The 21,602-nt window shown below is 44.6% G+C and overlaps 2 long non-coding RNA genes across 2 annotated transcripts in view; both read right to left on the reverse strand.

Annotated features, from left to right (window-relative positions):
* Positions 1-9,289, reverse strand: part of LOC145453792 (uncharacterized) — a 68,091-nt gene extending 58,802 nt beyond the window's left edge. The window contains exon 1 of the long non-coding RNA XR_013919918.1: positions 7,031-9,289. This is a non-coding gene — a long non-coding RNA (uncharacterized LOC145453792). The remainder of the gene's footprint in view (positions 1-7,030) is intronic.
* The window catches only part of LOC145453786 (uncharacterized), a 495,978-nt gene that overhangs the window by 357,572 nt on the left and 116,804 nt on the right, over positions 1-21,602 (reverse strand). The gene's annotated exons all lie outside the window — the stretch shown is intronic.

Genomic DNA, 21,602 nt, shown 5'->3' on the forward strand with positions numbered 1-21,602 from the left:
TACAGCTGAAAAACTGTCTCACGCTGAAGATTGATCTTGTGGCGACGTCCCTATGTGTTTTCTTATTCTAATCTAATTTGGAAAAACTGTATAGCTCTAATTCTAATCTAATTGGGAAAAGCTGACGAGCCCCATCTGACGTTCATTGACATAATGTTGAAAACAAGTGACTGACTTACGAGTGCCATCCGACGTTCTCGTGCTTGAACCCTTACAATACTGGTAAGTATCGTTATGAGAGCTTTGATGCAGGGGAGATGCGGTACCGATGGATCAAAAATTGGAAAATGATCGCTGGCCCCAAAATGTTCAGCCGAAAACACCAGATATTTTGCTGGCTCAGCACTTTGATACAAGCTCTACCTATCGCGGCAACTTGTTACTCAAGGCTATGTTCCGTGAAGTCAACATAGTGTTACAAAACATCGTCATAATCGTCGGACATCATCTAATTAAAGATGCGCAAGTTCTTGCGTAATACCGTGTAGCAGTGTTGGGATCAAGTCACTACCTTCGAGTCACGAGTCATTTCGAGTCATTGCACATTTTGACTCGAGTCAAGTCAATTCAAACGATTTTCAAAGGTGACTCGAGTCAAGTCAAGTCACTCGATTTTTGGAGGTGACTCGAGTCAAGTCGAGTCAAGTCAAGTCAAGTCACGAGTCAAGTCACATTTCAAGTCAAGTTGCTTTTTCGAGGTATGCGGCATGATTACGTCATTGCAATTTGCTGGCTGTCTGAAATACAGATTGAGTGGTCATTGATTCCGAACCGATGAATGAATGAATATAGAGTTAAATATACATGCAAGAAGACGCGGTATCGCTCACATATACGTAGAGCTGTTAAACTACGTAATTGCATAGCCTCAGTTTATAGTTACCAGCCAAAATAGAGAATAATAGAGAAACAACTTGATAAGATGCGATACATTACCTTAACAAATAGATATGATACAATTCGAGCCTGCACCAATGGTTAAGAACTATACAAACTATATTCTAATTAAATTTCAATAAAACAAGAGGTTTGGTTAAGGTAAGAACTGAAGAGAATAGAAATAGACACTTTGCTACTTTATTGCTTTACTAGTTACGACAACGTAAGCTGTAAGCTTCTATCACTTCGTTTGCGGTCAATTGATTTGTGAGAGAGCAATCGAGGCTAAGTGAAACAAACGCTCATTAACTGATTGGTCGCTCTCACGGGTTACACCAGCGTTTCGCGAACAATCCGAATATATGCAAGATACAGTGATTTTTATCGACACCGATTACTTGATGACTTGAAATTGACTCGTGAATTTTGCTCCAAGTCACGAGTCAATCCACATTTATGATACGCCGAGTCAAGTCAAGTCATTTTAGCAAAGTGACTCGAGTCAAGTCAAGTCATGCGAATTAAAGATGCGCAAGTTCTTGCGTAATACCGTGTAGTGGCATTGTTAGTGTTCTGCACATTTCATTCGCGAATCATGTGGCTGGGAGGTGGTAGCGCGCTCGCAAGGAAAAGGAGAACCAGAGGAAGTATGACCGTAACCTCAAAGTTTCATTTCAAAATCGGTTTGGAAATTCGCCAAGTACGGGGAAGAAAATCATAGCAAATCTGTCTAGTTATAAACTCAGTGATATCGAAGAATTTGTATTGCCTCATGGATTGGATTTTTGTTTGCCTCCCAACAACGTTAAGAGAGAAGAAATATTCGCCGATTTCGAGGTATTAATTGGTCAACTACAACACCATAGACCATTATCTCCGGAATATTTTTCTGCGATGAAAGCTAAGCTCAGTGATCTTGCACATGCGTATTGTGGCACCCCAGTGGACGCCGGTGATTTTCTGATGAACAAGGATTGTCTTAAAGCCATCAAATCCTTACGTTCAAACGAAAAAATTTGCATCACAAAACCTGACAAAGGTTCTGGAGTTGTGATTTTGAACCGGGCAGATTACAACATGAAAATGGAATCCTCTCGCCGTTTCCGTTAAACCACACCCACCGCACCCCTAGCAGTGGGATGACCGACTTCTCTTGGCACGGAACGGCTATTTGCGGGGAACTTTGACCGAAAAATGTTGACCGAGTCTCGGCAGGCCGCTTCGGCGACCTGTCGAGGCTCTTTTTTTTCGCCAAGTCTTTTTCGAAATAGGACCAAGTCCGAAAAGTCGGACTTCGAAGTCGAAGCCGACCTTCGGCGGCCGGTCGGGTCTCTTTTTTCCGCCAATTTTTTTTCGAGATCGGATCAAGTCCGAAAAAGTCGGACTTCGAAGTCGAACCCGATCTTCGGCGGCCGGTCGGGTCTCTTTTTTTCGCCAAGTTCTTTTTCGAGGTCGGACCATTCAACAATTTCGACAAGTTCGACAAGTCGCCCGGGCGCCTCGGCCTGAAGGGCAGACCGAGCGAGTGCCACACCCGATATGGTGTAGTCGGTCGTGTGAGGCCTTCGAGGCGGCGTGTCGTCGCTTTTTTCGAACTTGTTCGAGCCGAAAAAAGTCAGCAGGGTTTCTGAAAAAGGACTAAAGTGGTGGGGGGCCGCATGAGCGGGTTGACTACCCGGCCTCCACCTCGACTCGATGATATCGTTCAGCCGCGCATGATGCTCTGACTTTGCGTTTACAGCATTAAAATGAGCGCTAATCCTAAATGCAAACACGAATGGGTATGCTCCCACTGTGGGATGCCGCGTGCGAGCGGAAGTGATCCGGCCGAGGAAGAGTCGTCCGACCGTGATTACGTGAGAAGTCAGCTCCACATCGACGAGCTGTGAGTGCGAAGGGATAACTCCGAAATGCGTAAACGACTTGCGTTTGCCTTGCAGGAACCGCTTGCGAGAACTCCTCGCGAGAATTCGAGATTTTGCCAGAACAGTGGTCGGGGAGCACTTTACGGACATCGACTTTGCGTTATCGCAATAGTTCGGATTTGAGATATCGGTGACGGTGAAGGTGAAGGTGACGGTTTCAGTTGGGGTCTCGACGGGTCGCTTCGGCGGCTCGTCGGGTCCATTTTTTTTTCGCAAATTGTTTCCTCGAAATCGATCAGTGTCCGAAAAACAGACTCGGACGTGTCGGCCTCACGACCAGGCCGAGCGACGGTCAAAGCACGACACGTCGCATCCGGGCCTCTAATTCGCTCGAGTCGGCGCGCCGTCGTTTTTTTCGAAGTCGGCCGAGCCGAAAAAAGTCACCAGGGTTTCTGAAAAATGACTAATATGCCAGGGGATCGCATGAACGGGCGTTGACCCGGCCCCTGTCTAAAAGCGAGCGAAAACCTGACGAATAACACGATATCTTGTTTGTCGCAGATATTATGGATAATTGTGATCATAGATGGTTCTGCACCATGTGCGGCTTTGACAAAGAGTACGCGGAACGGCGAGATCGCCAAGTGGCGAAAAAAATGGGACGGATGAAACTGCAGGAGAAAGCGAAACGAGAAAAATTGACAAGGTTGCTCGACGCCGATGAAACGGGCTATAACACGAGTAGCGACAGCGATGTCGCAATCGTGTCGGTAAAACCTGGGGATAAAAAACCGAAAAAGATGCTCATAGTCAGCACGAGCGACACGGATTCAACGGAAAGCTCCGAGAGCGAAACCGGTTCGACGAGCGGAAAGTCGGAGGCCTCCGACGGGTCAACCAATAAATGAATGAGACTGACAGTGTCACGCAAACGCGGGTGATCGTTTATTTTGGTTTTTTTCTTATTGTTCCATTTGTTTAAGGCGAGTCGCTTCGGCGGCTCGCCCATTTTTTTTCCAAAATGTTCGGACGGCAAGAAGACCGTGACGGTCGAGCAGGTGCAGGTTCGTTTGAGGTGTCGAATGTAACTTCGGCAAGTCGCCGGGACTTTTTTTTTACCAAGTTATGTCGGAAACTTTGACATGTACTAAACGATGACGATTGCACCCGAGACCCGGAAGGCCCTGACTACCTTTCATGACAAGTCTGACGACGAGGAAGTCAAAGACGAAAGTACGAAACGGCATTACAAGTTTATATTTGAATTCACGAAAGCGAACGGGAAACGCGAGACAGATACGACAGTAAATAACGAACGATCGACGCATGGTCGCGAATCCATCTCTGTCCGAAAAGAAAAGATTCGAGTAAGCGACAGAGCAAAAACTGAATAGGTTTCAGCACGTATCAGCCGCGAGTACGCGTTACCGATTCTGCCACGGGGAGGCTCGTGCACGTACCGTAAACGCATTGAGAATCACCTGACTAAGAAAAGAGAACATAAAGATGGAACGAGCACGGAAAGGCGACGCGAATCAGTTCTCGAAACGGACGTTGTCGAAATGGCAGGTGAGCGGAGGGACCATAAAAAGGATGTCTTCGGAACGTCTCACCCGAGACAGAGCCACGTACGCGCAGCCCGGCGGAACACGTACCCGATCGAACCACACCACGACTTTGTCCAGAGTCTGCCCTTGAACCTTGTGAATAGTAGAGGCGTACGCTAAAGCAAACGGATAGTACACACCCTTGGGGGAGCGCACGGGGTATACTCGAATCAATGTTCCAGAAGGGATCTGAACAATAACGGTCTTGCCGACGGTAGCCTTGACGACACCGCGTTGACCGTTGACGTACGACCGTGCCTTATGCCTGTTTTCCGTCAGGACAACCTGCATACCCACGTAAATCGGCTCAGGCACACCGTCGCACGTCGGATAACGTCCATTTAGCTCGGCCAACTCGCCTGCAAACATTTCATCCCTGGCCAGGACGTTATACCTGCGCACAGAAGCGTTGGTGAACGCGATCACGAGATGGTCCGGGCGAGACGTGCGAACCGACGAAAGGTCCTCGTCGGTCGCGTAATCGGTTTCGAGGAGTACCTTACCTTCAGCAAACCGCGCGAGCTGTATCTCGGACGGTCGGCCGTGACGGCACAGACCGAGAAACCGTTGCAAAGCCGCGTCTGACGTCCTGTACTGATGCAACAGAGTTATTCGTTCACACTGCGACATCAGGGGCCGGTTGCTGAACATGCTGCCCGTAGCGCCGTCGTCTTCGACAGGCTGAAGCTGGCGCTGGTCCCCAAAGAAAGCCACAACGGCTTCGGGAGCAGCGTTGCGCAGACACAGGTAAACGTGATCGGAGTTACGCACGGAAATCATAGAGATTTCATCGATGACGATCAGATCGTACTCACGTAACCTCCAGTTGACCTTTGTGATACGCGAACCCTCTTCTCCGACGTTTATGAGAAACGCGGCGTGTACGGTCTCGCACGTGACGTCGCGTCCCAGTTTTGCCTTGTACGTAGAGACGAGTAGTCCGGTCGGCGCTACGACTAGCACACGCGCACCTTCCTCCTGCGAAAGGACCGCAACGCGGCTAAGGCACAACGACTTTCCCGTACCGTGCGGGCCGCACAACAAGTGGTACGGTCTCCTTTCCGCGTTCGCAGGGGGGGCGGTCTCAACGTCGTCAGACGTCCTACGGCGCACGGCTGCCAGAACCTGGTCAACGAACACCGATTGCATCGGCGACAATGGAATACGGCTCGACGCGTCCTCCGGCGGATTCCCGAGCTCGGCGTTCGTGAAACTTCCATTGACGTAGCCGTTCCAAACCTGAAAATAACTCGCAACGCAAGAGACAAAAGTCTCCGCAAAGTGGGCCCTGTCTCCGCGAACGCTGCACACTTCGAGAATGTTAGACCTGTCAGACCAGAACTCTGACCTGTTGCGTATAGCAAAGGGGTATACATGAGGGCATCTTGAAAGAAATACGCGTCGTTCAGAACGGACACGAATTTCAGGCCCACCGACATGAACGATAACACGCGCAAGTTAGAAATGAAGCTGCACCGTCGCCTTCTCAAACTGAAGAAGGATGGAGTACTTCCCTCAAATCTGTACGAGTCTCTACGCCCAACGGGATCACAACGGCCGCGTATGTACGGTTTACCGAAAACACATAAAGATAACGTACCTCTTCGCCCCATATTGTCTATGTGTGGATCGGCACAGCATAATTTAGCCAAATGGCTTAACACCGTCATTGAGCCAGTTCGATCCTTGTATACGCACCACTGCGTTCGCGACTCGTTCACGTTTGTAGACGAATTAAAACGCGCCAAATTAAATCCGTCCAATGTATTTCTTAGCTCATTTGATGTGAAAAGTCTTTTTACTAACGTACCATTGTCGGAAACTTTCGAAATCTGCGCAGACGCGCTTTATGATGGCACGCTTGAACCTCCGAAACTACCGCGTGAAATATTTCTTGAATTGTTGCAAACTGCTACTAGTAGCGTTGAATTCAGCTTTAATGACACGATGTTCCGTCAATGCAATGGTATTTCGATGGGTTCACCGTTGGGACCTAGTCTGGCCGATATATTCGTGGGATACCATGAAAAGAAATTGTTTGAAAACGTCGCAAAACCTCTCCTCTATTTTAGATATGTCGATGACACCTTTGTTGCCTTTAAAAATGAGTGAGAGTGTAATAATTTCTTGAAATTGTTTGAAAACGTCGCAAAACCTCTCCTCTATTTTAGATATGTCGATGACACCTTTGTTGCCTTTAAAAATGAGTGAGAGTGTAATAATTTCTTCGAAAAATTGAATTGTCTCCATCCAGCTCTACAATTTACCGTGGAAAAGGAAACTGATGCTGCCCTTCCCTTTTTAGACGTCTTAGTAGAGAGATCAGGACAAACGTTTTTAACGTCGGTGTACAGAAAACCTACTTTCACTGGTTATTATATTCGTTGGGATTCATTCTGCCCGAAGCGGCGTAAATTAAACCTCATTTCATCTCTCGTTAATCGCGCCTTGCGCCTCTGCTCACCGGAAAAACTGCCACGCGAATTGGATGATATCCACTTGATTCTCTCCAAAAATGGCTATCCAGACCACATATTAAAATGCTTCATCTCTAGGGTATTGAAAAAATCGGATACAGCTCCAAAGTATGGCCCAGAAAAATGCATGGCATTTTTACACCTACCTTGGCTAGGTAACGTGTCTAGCCGATTTAAAAAGCTCATTAAATCGGCTGTTCACCGTTGCTACTACAGCGTTAACACGCATGTAGTGTACACGACGAAACCCTTGTTACCCAACTCTTGAAAAGATGTACTTCCTGCCTTTGACGCAAGTAATGTTGTTTACCAATACAAGTGTCACTGTGATAGTAGGTATGTAGGACGTACATCTCAAAGATTGTTTGAGCGTATCAAGCAGCATATCCCAAAATTGATTCGGTCAAAAACATGCGCAAATGATCGTACGGAGCTCACACGTCAGTGCAAATTGGTACGTAGGGAGAACTTCCAAACGGTTGCAGGACCGTATCAAAGAACACATTCCACCGTCTGTCAAATCTTATATCTCAAATTCGCAGCTTAACAATCCGCTTGTTCTTGAACATAACCAGGCCATGAGTCAAAAATCTTCTATAGGCAAACAGTTACTAGAAAATCATACGTGTGCTGCTAACTATCACGAGGACATGTTCTCTATATTGGCTAAGGGTCGCAATTTATTTCATTTGTCTGTTCTTGAGTCCACCATCATCACTATGAGCAAACCTAGTCTATGCCAACAGAAAGAATTTGTGTATCATTTGAAAATCGCGCATTAACTTGTTTTGCTTCGCTATCTCCATGCCAACGCTTCAGTTCTCTCGTTTTCCTAACTTTGTATAACGAGTCTCCAATAGTTGCAGTAGCATGTAACGGCATCGCCCGTATGTTTATTGTACTACGAGGGCTGAAACGAGCCTCCAGTAGTTGCAGTTGAATGTAACGGCATCGCACGTATGTTCAATGTACTACGAGAGCTGACACGAGCCTCCAGTAGTTGCAGTTGATGTAACGGCGTCGCCCGTATGTTCAATGTACTACGAGGGCTGAAACGAGTCTCCTGCAGTTGCATGTAACGGCATCGCCAGTATGTTTAATGTACTACGAGGGCTGAAACGAGCCTACAGTAGTTGCAGTTGAATGTAACGGCATCGCACGTATGTTCAATGTACTACGATGGCTGAAACGAGCCTCCAGTAGTTTCGGTTGAATGTAACGGCATCGCCCGTATGTTTAATGTACTACGAGGGTTGAAACGAGCCTCCAGTAGTTACAGTTGAATGTAACGGCATCGCCCGTATGTTTAATGTACTACGAGGGCTGAAACGAGCCTCCAGTAGTTGCAGTTGAATGTAACGGCATCGCCCGTATCAGTAGTTGCAGTTGAATGTAACGGCATCGCCCGTATGTTTAATGTACTACGAGAGCTGACACGAGCCTCCAGTAGTTGCATTTGAATGTGACGGCATTGCCCGTATGTTTATTGTACGAGAGCTGACACGATCCTCCATTAGTTGCAGTTGAATGTAACGGCATTGCCCGTACTACGAGAGGTGACACGAGCCTCAAGTAGTTGTGTTTTAGTGGGTCAGTGATGTATCTAGAATGCTATGAGAGCTGGCACAAAGCCTCAAATAGTTTCAATTGAATGGTTACTGAACAATGTACTACGAGAGCCGGTATGAGCTTCAGGCAGTTGTAGTTGAACCTTTCGATAGTCCCGTGTGAGTTTTAGTTGAGTATTGACGCTGATAATAAACGAATTTCAACTTATCTAGGCACGTCGGCATATCGGTACAACAAGCTATGATCTAGGCGCGTCAGGAAAACCAGTAGGCTGACTGCACAGCGCAGATGTAGCTTAGTTCAACAGTAATGTAAACGTCAATGTATCTCAGTGATACCAAGCCTTTGTCTTTCAAATCTGCAAATAGCCGTTGATACCTTTTCTACAATTATACTGAACGAGCTTCATCCATTACCTTTCCTACAATTATATTGAACGAGCTTCATGAGCTCAGAAGCAACACGACCGTCTCATACCGCGTTCTCGGATGAATGAAAAATTTGAAATGGCTCACTCGCGTGACACGGCGTCACGGAGAGAAATGCTCTTGCCAGATAAAATATGATCACAGAATTTCTGAAATGAACATTTGAGCAACTAATGGATATATTGCGTCAAGTTAGGGATCGATTTAAGCCGAAAAATTAGTGTTGTATTTTTTAACGGGAATTCTAAAAGCGGAAGCAAAAATGAACAAACGGCAAGCCTAATCGTAGATATGAAATGAAATCAACAAAGATCCGGTCCGGTCCCTGAAATCGACACTTTAGGTCCTCGCCAAATACCGGTACACGTAGTTAAAATAATGCGATTATTTTCCGCAATATTTTCCCGATTGGAACTATCTTCATTGATATAACTCGCCTGTAAAACCACGTCACATTCCTTAGAACTAATTTCAGCAAGATTTGAATGAGATACAGCGCAGAGAAAACCAGAATTCGTAACTTATCAAAATTACTGAGGCAAAAATTCACTACATGACTCTGACTCGCCTCGTTGCAACGTCAAGACGTACTTTTACCGGTACGAATTTCAACAACGAGGCACTTTGCATGAGCATTACCTAACGTGGCTGAACGGGAGAAGTCGACGTAGCCAAATTCAGTGCGGATTTTCCAGATTGCGGACACGGCGATTTGGGACGTTGTCTATAATAGTGAAAGAAATAGGCAGCCTGTCTGGAAGTTAGAGACAGACCTAGTGTTTTCGAATCCATTGCAGCTAGACCGGTCATGCATCTGACCCCTTCGCAAAACGCCCATTCTGTAAATATAACGCACCTACCCTTACTAGAGGAGTTGCGTTGTTGTATGGATGCAAAATTGACTGACGGCAAGGGCATGCTTCTACCTCATTTCATCTCTCGTCAATCGGGCCTTGCGCATCTGTTCACCCGAAAAACTGTCACGCGAATTTGATGATATCCACTTGATTCTGTCCAAAAATGGCTATCCAGACCACATATTAAAATGCTCCATCTCTAGGGTTTAGAAAAAATCGGATATAGCTCCCAAATGCGGACCAGAAAAATTCCCGGCACTTTTACACCTACCTTGGCTAGGTGACGTGTCTAACCGTTTTGAAAAACTCATTAAATCGACTGTTCACCGTTGCTATTACAGCGTAAACACGCATGTGGTGTACACAGCGAAACCGAAAAGATGTACTTCCTGCCTTTATTGCAAGTAATGTTGTTCACCAATACAAGTGCCACTGTGATAGTAGGTATGTAGGACGTACATCTCAAAGATTGTTTGAGCGTATTAAGCAGCATATCCCAAAATTGATTCGGTCAAAGACATGCGCAAATGATCGCACGGAGCTTGCACGTCAGTGCAAATTGGCTGCCAAAACAGACTGCTATACTGACGATTACCAAGCATATGCTTCGTCAATTGGTCAGCATTTGAGTGAAAACCTCGCCTGTGCACAGCACTATGATGACAATATATTCACTGTCATTGCGCGTGGTAGGTCTTTATTTCATCTAAAAGTACTGGAGTCTACTATGATTCAGTTGAACAAACCTATTTTATGTAGACAAAAAGACTTTCTCTATAACCTACAAATTTCTCGTTAGTGCGTGTTATTTCGTGCGTGTAACTGTTTATTTACGAATTTCGTTGCAACTATAGTACCGTATGTCCGTAGGTTGCCAGTAAACTCGCCTCAAGGTAAATTCGGCCCATGACATCAGTAAATTCGGCCTTACGAGAACATTGTATTAAAATGTATTACCAACCGTTAACATGAATTGATTACATAATTATACTATTATTAACATGAATTGATTACATAATTATGCTATTATTAAGTGATTAGGATTTCAGGGTATGCGCAGATCGCGTAAACACGGGAGATAGCGCGGATATTCACTAGGACCGAATTTACCGACGGCCGAATTCACCGGTCACTCGGTCAATTCTGCCCTCGGAGAATTTTTATAAAAATGTAGTACCAACTATGAATGTGAATCAATTTCATAATTATATTATTATCAAGTGATTTGGAGAACAGGGTATGCGTATAAATATATATATATATACATAGGCGCCGACTTACGAGGTTACGAGGTGGCGCAGCCACCTCGTGACCATATTTACGAGGTGGCGGCCACCTCGTATAAAATGCTCAAACGCCCAAGTGATTTGTGATCAGTAATTAGTAATAAGGCGAATCGATGCGACCTCGTTAGAGACGTCTTCGATTTCGATACGCGCGTGTGTCAGGCGCGTAGCCACGGGGGTTTTGGGGGTCGAACTTCTCTATTTGAAACGCGAAACCCCGTCATTTTGAAATGATCATTCTAACTCTAATATTCAGTTGCAATTCAATAATTGTGTAATGAATGTTCCGCGCGGCGGATTTGCGAGAACCGTGTTGTCAATTAGTGATGATCTCCCGCTGAGATGGCCGCGAAATTAGGTCATTCATTCCCGTGCGCGTGGCAGTCGTCGCTAGCATGATTTATCGCGTCTCGATCAAACCTGGTTCCGCAGGCGTCAACAATCGCATCTGCAATAGGCCCAGTTCACACTATATCGTCACTTAACTGCGCAATCGAATCTGCATTGGTGGCTTCGGCCTGGTGTGCACGATATCATCGCTAGCCTACACAATAGCATCTGCAATAGGCCTGGAGTGAAAGATATCATTGCTGGCCTATGGCCTAACTATCGCGTCTAGGCCCTAGCATGCTTTGGCTCCTATCTCACGCTCGTTTCGAGACATCGCGGTCGAGTTTACGCTAATTAGTGATCGCTCTATGTCATATTGATTAGAAAGCGACATCGCGAAACTGAATGACATCAAATCGCTGCAAACAGACTTTAACGTGCGAAATTGATTCCCGCTAATACTTGAACGTAACGACCAGAAGATGTGTAGCGTAGCATGTCTCGAGTTCTGAAATACGACAAAGGTTTGCAATCGGTGCAATGAAGTTCGGACATTTTGATTTGCGCGCGTATTTAATTGTTCACCAGAGATCAGTGACTCGCTAATTGACAGCACTCCAGGACTCTTTGGCAAGCTTATCATACGCCTAAGATCGTTGATTCGAAGAGATTATATGATCGCCATTTACACACGTACTTGACCCCAATTGAATTGATGCTATATTGGTAAATTTGAAAAAAATCCAAATCGCCCTAATTTTTCGACTGGCTACGCGCCTAGCGTGTGCTGAGAAGCATCATCCTAGATCTCCTCTGCCGACCAGGCGCCCAAATATACGTTCTGCTTTTCTGAAATCTAAATTATGTGCACCCGTATTCGTTTACAAAACCATTCATGAGCTAGCTAGCTTCATGATAGTCTTGGTAATCGGAGCGCGAAATTGGAGGGTGTGTTGGTGTGTGCGTGCAAGTTGGAATTCATTTCTGCCCAGAATCGTTTCTCTAGCAAAGCTTTGCCAGTGACATTAATCGGGAAATGCAGCAATACAGCTTAAACACCGATATAATGAGAAAGCAATTGTCGCGACGAAAGCTACTCAGTACGGTGTCACACTCAAAACCGATTCGTGGCGATACTGATTAGATTTTACGCTTTCTCATTTGCCATCATCCATATTTTTCGTTATCTACTTGATACATTCGTACTCCGAAATTGTCGCACAAAGTCATTTTTCAGTCTTCCTTTCATTATTAACGTGATGCATCACAAGATTATGGGTGGCACAAATTCTGATTTTATTCGATTCGTTTGAACAGGGAACCTTCTACGTTCCGATAAACTTGATTGCTGGATGTACCCGTATCGAGAACAACATTATCGAATATTAAACGATTAGGCATAAGATAGACAGTGGATTTCTATTGGTATGATCGCGGCATGCGTCCGAAAGTGAAATTAATTCTAGCCCAAGGGTGGCGAAGCCGCGGCCGTAGAACGAAATTTGTGCGGCCGTCAACACGTGATTCAATTAGTATGCGTTGGCGGCCGTCGACATGCAGATTAAATTTACGAATTGACCGATGTACTACCGAAATGCTTCGCGAACTTAAATCGAGAAATGCATCAATATTTTAATCATCAAACGATTGCCGCGATGCGAGTCCCGTAAACGCGAAGCAAGAAACCGCAAGAGACATATACTGATTGGCTGCGCGATTTCGCATTTGTAATCATCATTATTGTCTGCTTGAAGTATTCGAGAGTTGTCGTGTGTTACTTGTATTTCGTTAGTCACATTGGGCATTGCGCGTGAATAACATTAATGCAACTGCATATTCCGTCGGACGGCCTGGTAGCGCAGGCCGCAGTTACACTTCAAATGATCGTACCGTTTTAAGATTCTATTTAATAACTCGACTGCATGGTTTGATATTAATGAGTGCGGGGCCGATATTAAAAAGTCACGCGAATGGTTCAACTCTGTACGTACACCAGCGGCGTGCAGTAAAGTGCGTTTTCGTGCGACGATGACGTCATCGATATGGAACAATTATGACGTCACAAGACTCCGCCACCTCGTAAAAAAATAAAAGTCGGCGCCTATGTATATATATATGCGGATGTTTACGGGGCCGAATTTACCGACAGCCGAATTCAATCGGTATATTATCAAGTGATTTGGGGGTTAGGTTTAGGGTTAGGGTTAGGTTAAGATTAGGGTTAGGTTAGGATTAGGTTAGGATTTGAAATCGCGTGCATCAGACAGGTTTTGTAGAGCTGTGTTGGGTAAAATTGCGGTGTGCACGTTCTGTTCGCCATACATGTCCGTAAAATCGTAGCATACAACGTATTATCAAAACAAATTCATTTTCATGGATGCGGAAATAGTGGAAATCAAACCGAGCGAGGCAAAGCCTTTCTAATTTTCTTTTTGCACAACAATTTTTGATTAGTTTGCGCGAATGAAATTTATTTTACAAGAAAAGTGCGAATGAAGAGGTTGAAAAGCACTGCCATAGACGACACTACACAATGATGTAGGTTACAAAATCATTTCCTAACCTTTCAATGAATAAGACGACATAAATATTGCTCGTAAATTGCTCACACAATTATATCATAAACAACCCTTATCTTTTAATAAACTAGGTGACGTGAATGATTGCAGAAAATTTCAAATCATCTTTAAACAATCCTTACATGTTCTGCACATCTAGGTTGACGCTCACCCACAGTCCCTAATAATTTTTAGGCTGTGTCGTACATGCATGTTTCAACCGTTGCTGACATGCCTAGCATCTGGTCGGTACTTTGATAAATGTGCATCGTCTAAGGTTATTTTACATTCCAGTATGCAGCACTGCCTCACTATGCTCACGAAACCAACTTAAACTGAACCAATTAGGGAAAATCAGTGAATTATCACGTCAGGAAGGTCGATTGCAGCACTTCACCACAGTCGAGATAGCGTAATACCGTACCTCCGCTCAAGAATATCCCTCGACGTACTGATTTCGCTGCGAACCTATCTTATAGCGTAAAGGAGCGTGTCAGTTTCCAATCATTGTATGCATAGGCGCCGGCTTTTATTTTTGCGTGGGGTGGGGGCAGGCGCGTAGCCAGGGGGGTGTCGAGACCCCCTCCTTTTGAAACACAAAACCCCGTTCTTTTGAAATGACCATTATGACGCTAATATTCAGTTTCAATTCCACAAGTCGTATTATTAGTGTTACGCGGGCCGCGACCAATTAGCGAGATTCGTATCACGACGATTGCGAAATTGTGTCATTCATTGCCGCGCATTCGGCATTCGTCGCTTGACTGAGCACTGAGCAGTAACGCGACGCGACAATTCTAGAACACGAGAGACAGACAAGAATCATGATTACAAACACGCGTGGTCAATCAGTAATTATCCCTTACCGCCAACACAGTGGGTTTTTACTTAGTATTGAGTAGCTCGCATCGCGGCAATTGGTTGCTATTCAAAACATCGATTTCGACTGCATTGTTGCATGTCCCGATTTACGTTCGCAAAGCATTATTGGATTGATATCAAGGGCACTGGAATAAATTCCAACTAGCAGGCACATAAAATTAAACACTGTTCAACTTTTCGCTCCGAGAATATTTATCACAAAAATGGTTCACAAAATACTTCAAACGCAGCTTGCGGCCCGCCTCAATGCAAATAATGCACCTTAATTTGTAGAAGGTGAATGTATATTGGTCGTCAAATCGCGATGTTTCGAATCTACGTTTCTAAAGATGAGGTCGAATTTGTACATCAAATAAGGATCGTTAGATTGCTGAAATCAGCCTCAGTGGGCCTACGCTGTGCGAAATACATAGTAGTGATCAATTTTATTGGACTGTAAAATCGGCCGGCAAGATTGCGCTGATAACGAAATTGAAAACATGCCGCAAACCAGCAATAATAACAATTACAGAGTGTGCTAGTCATACCTGAATACCCAGATTCGGCAATGGCAACGAGCACAATTTGTTCAGACGCGGGCATAAGTTTTAATCAAAAAGATACGTAAACACAAACAATATTACAGGCAGAAATTGTTACTGTTTCGAGAAAGTGTATCTGCGGACGGTAGCGAGCCTACATGCGGACGCGCTAAATCAAACCACCGCCGATAGTGCACGCACGTCGCACGCACAATAGCACATGAGATATCGATGACCAATTTCGCATACAAATGATTCTCGCTGATTTGCAGTGCACAGCATCGATAATACGAATTTGTGAATTGGCATTTCAAAAGGACGGGATTTCTAGTTATTTATGAGAAACTACCTGGCTACGCACCAGGAGTCTTAATGCCGACAACGCGCTGGTTAATATCAGCCCGGGACCTACGACCTACGTAGGCTCCGGTCAGCCAGTCGAATTTGACCGTAAAATGCTGCGCTTTGAATTATCCACGTGTTATACAGTAAGAGCAATATGGGCGCATGCCGCGACCTTATCAATAGAAATACATACCGTATCCCAAAGGTTTGGAATTCGATCCGCGATATGATTGCGCTAGCTCAACAGGGTCCGTCCAGCATTGAAGTTTATTGGAACATAGAAGGTTCCGATTAAAACTAATCGAATAAATTTAGAATTTGCTCCGCCGAGAAGCTCGTGTTGCATCAATATTTGACAACGTAATGCAACGCCGTGCACTGCACAATGCGCGGTATTAATAACAAATGATACACTGACAAGTGACACCTAAGGAATACGAGTGTATGAAGCAGACAACAATTAGTAGCCTACAGATGATAGCAAACGAGAAAGCGCGCATCTAATCAGTAATTATTCAACTTGCGTACAGCACAATGGGGTTCCAACTTGGATCTTCCTAGTCTGACATCGCGACAATTGTTTGCTCATTATAACGAGGTTTGAGCTGCATTGTTGCATTTTCCGGTAAAACTTGGCTTGGCAAAGCTTTGTTAAAGTGATGATTATGCGCACTTTGCGCTGGAATGACTTTCAATTCGCAGGCATACACAAGCACAATGTCCTATTTCGCGCTCAAAGCCTCCAATTAAAGAGACTATCACGGAACTACGAGAATTATTTTGTAAACGAATATGGGTGCAAATACAATTTAATTAAGAGATGAGAACGTGAATTTGCTTCTCTGGTCGAGATAGAAGATGGTGTTTCTCAGCGCCAGCGTGTCGAAATCGACGTCGTAAACGAGGTTGCTTCGATTGTCTGCATGATTACTAATCACGGATTACAGCTTATTGGGGCGTTTTAAGCACTACTTCGTCGTCGCCGACGAAGTTGCGTATTCAAATATTCGTGCGCGTATCTGTTAATGTTAAATAGTTGGCATTTACGCATCACGGACTCGCTAATTTAGCTCAACAGGGTCCGTCCAGCATTGAAGTTTATTGGAACATAGAAGGTTCCCATTAAAACTAATCGAATAAATTTAGAATTTGCGCTGCCGAGAAGCTCGTGTTGCATCAATATTTGACAACGTAATTCAACGCCGTGCACTGCACAATGCGCGGTATTAATAACAAATGATACACTGACAAGTGACACCTAAGGAATACGAGTGTATGAAGCAGACAACAATTAGTAGCCTACAGATGATAGCAAACGAGAAAGCGCGCATCTAATCAGTAATTATTCAACTTGCGTACAGCACAATGGGGTTCCAACTTGGATCTTCCTAGTCTGACATCGTGACAATTGTTTGCTCATTATAACGAGGTTTGAGCTGCATTGTTGCATTTTCCGGTAAAACTTGGCTTGGCAAAGCTTTGTTAAAGTGATGATGATTATGCGCACTTTGCGCCGGAATGACTTTCAATTCGCAGGCATACACAAGCACAATGTCCTATTTCGCGCTCAAAGCCTCCAATTAAAGAGACTATCACGGAACTGCGAGAATTATTTTGTAAACGAATATGGGCGCAAATACAATATAATTAAGAGATGAGAACGTGAATTCGCTCCTCTGGTCGAGATAGAAGATGGTGTTTCTCAGCGCCAGCGTGTCGAAATCGTAAACGAGGTTGCTTCGATTGTCTGCATGATTACTAATCACGGATTACAGCTTATTGGGGCGTTTTAAGCACTAGTTCGTCGTCGCCGACGAAGTTGCGTATTCAAATATTCGTACGCGTATCTGTTAATGTTAAATAGTTGGCATTTACGCATCACGGACTCGCTAATTGACAGCGCTGATGATTTGAAATCGCAGACGGCGGGCGTTTATTCTAATTGTATGGGTTGACCGCCACCCCATAAATGTGTCATGGGGTGGCTGCGCCACCCCGCCACCCCGTAACTCGGCGCCTATGATTGTATGTATATATATATGAGGGTTGTCCAAAATCTGGAAAATCTCAAAAATGATCGGTATCAATGTCTCATTCTATACATTATTGATAAAAACAGCAATGAGCCTGAAATAAGCTCACAGGAAAGTCGAGCGGGCGTGCCAGCGACCATAGAACGGCAACAAGACTAGTGATCACGATATCATGACTCTCGATTGGCTAATCGGCTACATACTTCAATGATCACGACAGTGGTGGCTTGCTGATTAGTTGTTAAAGGAGTCTGCTAACGGCAGTGATTCTGTAAGCGCATTGTAGGTTGGTGGGCAGATAACGATTTAAGATCAATTCAGGACATGTTGAGTTACTAAATACATGATAATGAACAAACAACAGCTGCTTCACATAAACTTGAAGCATGACTGGCTTATTGCGAAGGAATCCGCACTAGCCCACATATCTGTTTTGACCGAGGGAAGGCACAGAACGCGCGGAGAAATAATGAAAAGACGCTTTTGAAAGTGGCGAACGGATTTCTAGTTTGTGCGGGACATTTTTTTCGATTTGAACAAAATGATTATAATTTTGTTAATTTATAAAATGTTTAATAATTCCTGCTATAGGCATTTTTTTCATAACCCCAGTGGACATGCTCCCGCTTTGTGATTCACAGAGACGAGCTGCAAGAAGCGGCAAACCAAGCGGCGACCATTTTGGACCGCCACCGTGAGCGGGTCCTTGCTGAAGAACGGCGTCAACCAATGGTTGACAAACTGTAAGTGTGGTCGAAAACGTAACGTGTAACTAACTATGTTGTTTCTGCCGCAGCCGTCGCCTCAGAACGTTGCTCGTCAAGGCTAGACAATGATATTGTCCAAATTCTGGTGATCGCGGAGCGGAACGGTCTAATCCCTGTCGACTAGATGCAAGTACTTTCGAACGGAAAGTACGGGGTAAGGTGAAACATTTTTTCGCAGTTATCGTCTGGAAGAGGTGAATGAAGGATGAAAAAATTGTGTTCCTCGCGAAAAAGCTCCGCGAGGTATCGCGAAACGCAGCGGCTGTGTGGGAGCCAGGAAACGAGGCGCGTTGAACGGGTTGTCGGGTGTTGGATTCGGTTGGGGTCTCGGCGTCTCTTCAATCAGGAAGACTTTTTTACCTGATTCACGATTCGTCTGCCAAGTGTTGTTTTGGAGATGAAAAACTGGGTAAATTCTGGGCAATGACGCAAAACGCATATCCAAAATGTTACACTAAATTGGATTTGCGATGTGCAATTTCAAATATAGAACCCGATATCCCATCTATGGTATCGAAAAGACCACAACAACAGTATTCGCGTGTAATCATCGATAGGTGTTGTCTGGCCCGCGCAGAACGACGCATTTTCAGCGTCGAAAAATTCATGTTTGAGCTGCATCATACACGGTCGCAGCGGTATAGCGGTACACACGCGACGAATCTGCACTGTTGAAACAACAATTGGAATTGGAATTTCTCTATCTTGCAAACACTGTAGATGTATAAGAGTTTTTACAATACGTAATATGTAACATTCACTGCTGGAATAGTTCAACTACCGTTAATTTTAACATAAATGATTATTTCATAATGCATACAAAATTTTCGTTTAGACATAACAAAGAAATACAAAATTTTCATGGATTTGAAAAGACGAAATTTTTAATAAAGCAAGGGCTGCGTGTGACTGAAGTTGTGGTCATGCATCTCCACAACAAGCTGCAACTGTGAGAGTGATCAATGACTGTATCGTCAATATGAACGGCCGCACTGCATTGGTGCTCAACAATACAAGAACGGTGGGGGTGCAGGCGCAACCAGCACCTAAAACTGAACAAGGAGCGGTGTCTGCACCCAATCCACCACAAAATGTATAACTGACTGTATAACATGTTAGGCGCAGTCAGCGCCACATGAAGAAGGCTAGATGTTCAATGAACATTGTTTCTGTTTCTTTTATGCCTAACAAGGCAAGTTCTGATGTACTTTAGTTCGTTCGCTTTTATGTAGCACTACAACGCTGTTACGCGCGACCGTGGACATCTTCGCAATTCAAACAAGGATCTCTTGGTAGGATTGAAACAAGGATCTCTTGGTAGGATTGAAGTATGTGGACATGTTTACTGACGAGTACTTCTTCCAAGATGCACTTCCGTTCCGGAATTTGGATCATCTACACTTCCCAATTGTCCGTTCCGGAATTTGGATCATCTAAAATTCAAGGACTTCCATAACCTTCCTCAGGACATACGGCTATTCTCGTTTGCTATTGAAAACAGGGCGCATTTCTGGCAAGACGATGAAGCACTTAATAAGCTCTGTGACGAACGTGGTTGCAAGAAACATTACAAAATAACTTTCAAAGCCTACGTTCGGAGTCTTTTCGAAGTTTGGCGACGCTATTTCCAAAGAGATATTCCACATTCTCTGCTTGATGTACGTGATATTGCCGATCAGCCCAGCACGTCATTATCGCCGCATCAGGCCGCTTTCGTCAGCACCGTTATCGAGAAATTGAGATCCACTAGCGAAAGGGTCGCACACGACGACGACGACGATGATGATGACGGAGAAGTTCGGCCTTACTACCTACTCTGCGGTGAGCACGGAACTGGCAAGTCGTATTGTTTGTGCGAAATCATGAAGGAAGCGATTCGAATGTCGTCCAAGATTCTCGTTTGCACTCCGACCGGATTGTTGGCAACGACTTACGAGGCGTTGTTTGGCGACCAAATCACAGCGGACACAGTTCATGATGCCTTCCGTCTGATCTCAGGCGTTGAGGGCCGACGTGCAACAGTTAACTGGGACATACGTCTTTTCGACCTCATCTTACTCGACGAGATATCAATGGTGTCATTATTTCACGCCGATCACATGGTGTCTACTCTTGCATCGCTTGGAACTCATTGCGTTGTTGTTCTTTGCGGTGATGCGCATCAACTGCAACCTGTTCCTGTTGGGGGCGTTACGGGAAGTCTCTTTGATCATGAACAATTGATGAGAATGTGTAACAAAACGACATTACGCAACCAATTTCGAACAAGAGATCCCGAACTTTCGCAATTTTTAAAGATTTGTCGCATTCGAACGCCGTCAACGTTGGAGATCATGCAATTCGCTTCGGAATTGGTCATTTTCGACTACATTGCGGTGACCGACGAGGACTTGATTCGAGTAGACGATGAATTCCCGGAACACGTCGTTTTGACCTATACTCGCAGGTCGACAGCTCGCTTCAATCGTGTTATACGCGATCACATTTTCAAGGATAAGTGTCCAGCGCAATTGGTACGCTATCCTTCTACAGATGTCGAACCGCAACCTGTATACGTGGGCATGCTTACAGAAAATCGAAACAAGAAGCGATCCTTCGTTAACGGTCAAGTTGCTGCAGTGCATAAGCGTTGCGGGAAACACCATATTGGTTCTTACTCCTGATGAAAGACTTATACGTGTGTATCCTATAACTACGCATGATGGACCGTATTATCCCTTCATGCTTCGTTACGCGGGAACTATTCACAAAGCCCAGGGTCAGACTATCGCTTCCGTCATCCTGTGGTTTGACAGTAAAAATATGTTGCCTGGTTGCGCATATGTGGCCATGTCTAGGGTAAAACAAAAGAATGATCTTAGATTCTTGATCACTCCGACCACTCGCCACTTTCAGCCAGCAGTTGATGAATTCACCGGTTCAAGATAGCAATTCTTTGATACTTTTTCATATCAATCATTGACACGCATTATGTTGTATTTAAGGTCGCTAGTGGGATGTGGGTGGGAATGTTCCGTTTGTAACGACTTTCCAATGTGGTTACAAACTGATTTTAGCAAATGTGTATTGTGGTCTTTTGTCTTTCTTCTATGATTTGTGTGCATACTTGCAATGCGGTTATCTGTGGTATGCACAGTATAATTCTTAAATCTTGTTTCTTGCAGATATGTGGGCTATAAATATAAAATACAATGACAT

Source organism: Botryllus schlosseri, chromosome 13 (assembly GCF_051294905.1).
Source record: "Botryllus schlosseri isolate E-star chromosome 13, Bs_hap1, whole genome shotgun sequence".
Lineage (NCBI taxonomy): Eukaryota > Metazoa > Chordata > Ascidiacea > Stolidobranchia > Styelidae > Botryllus > Botryllus schlosseri.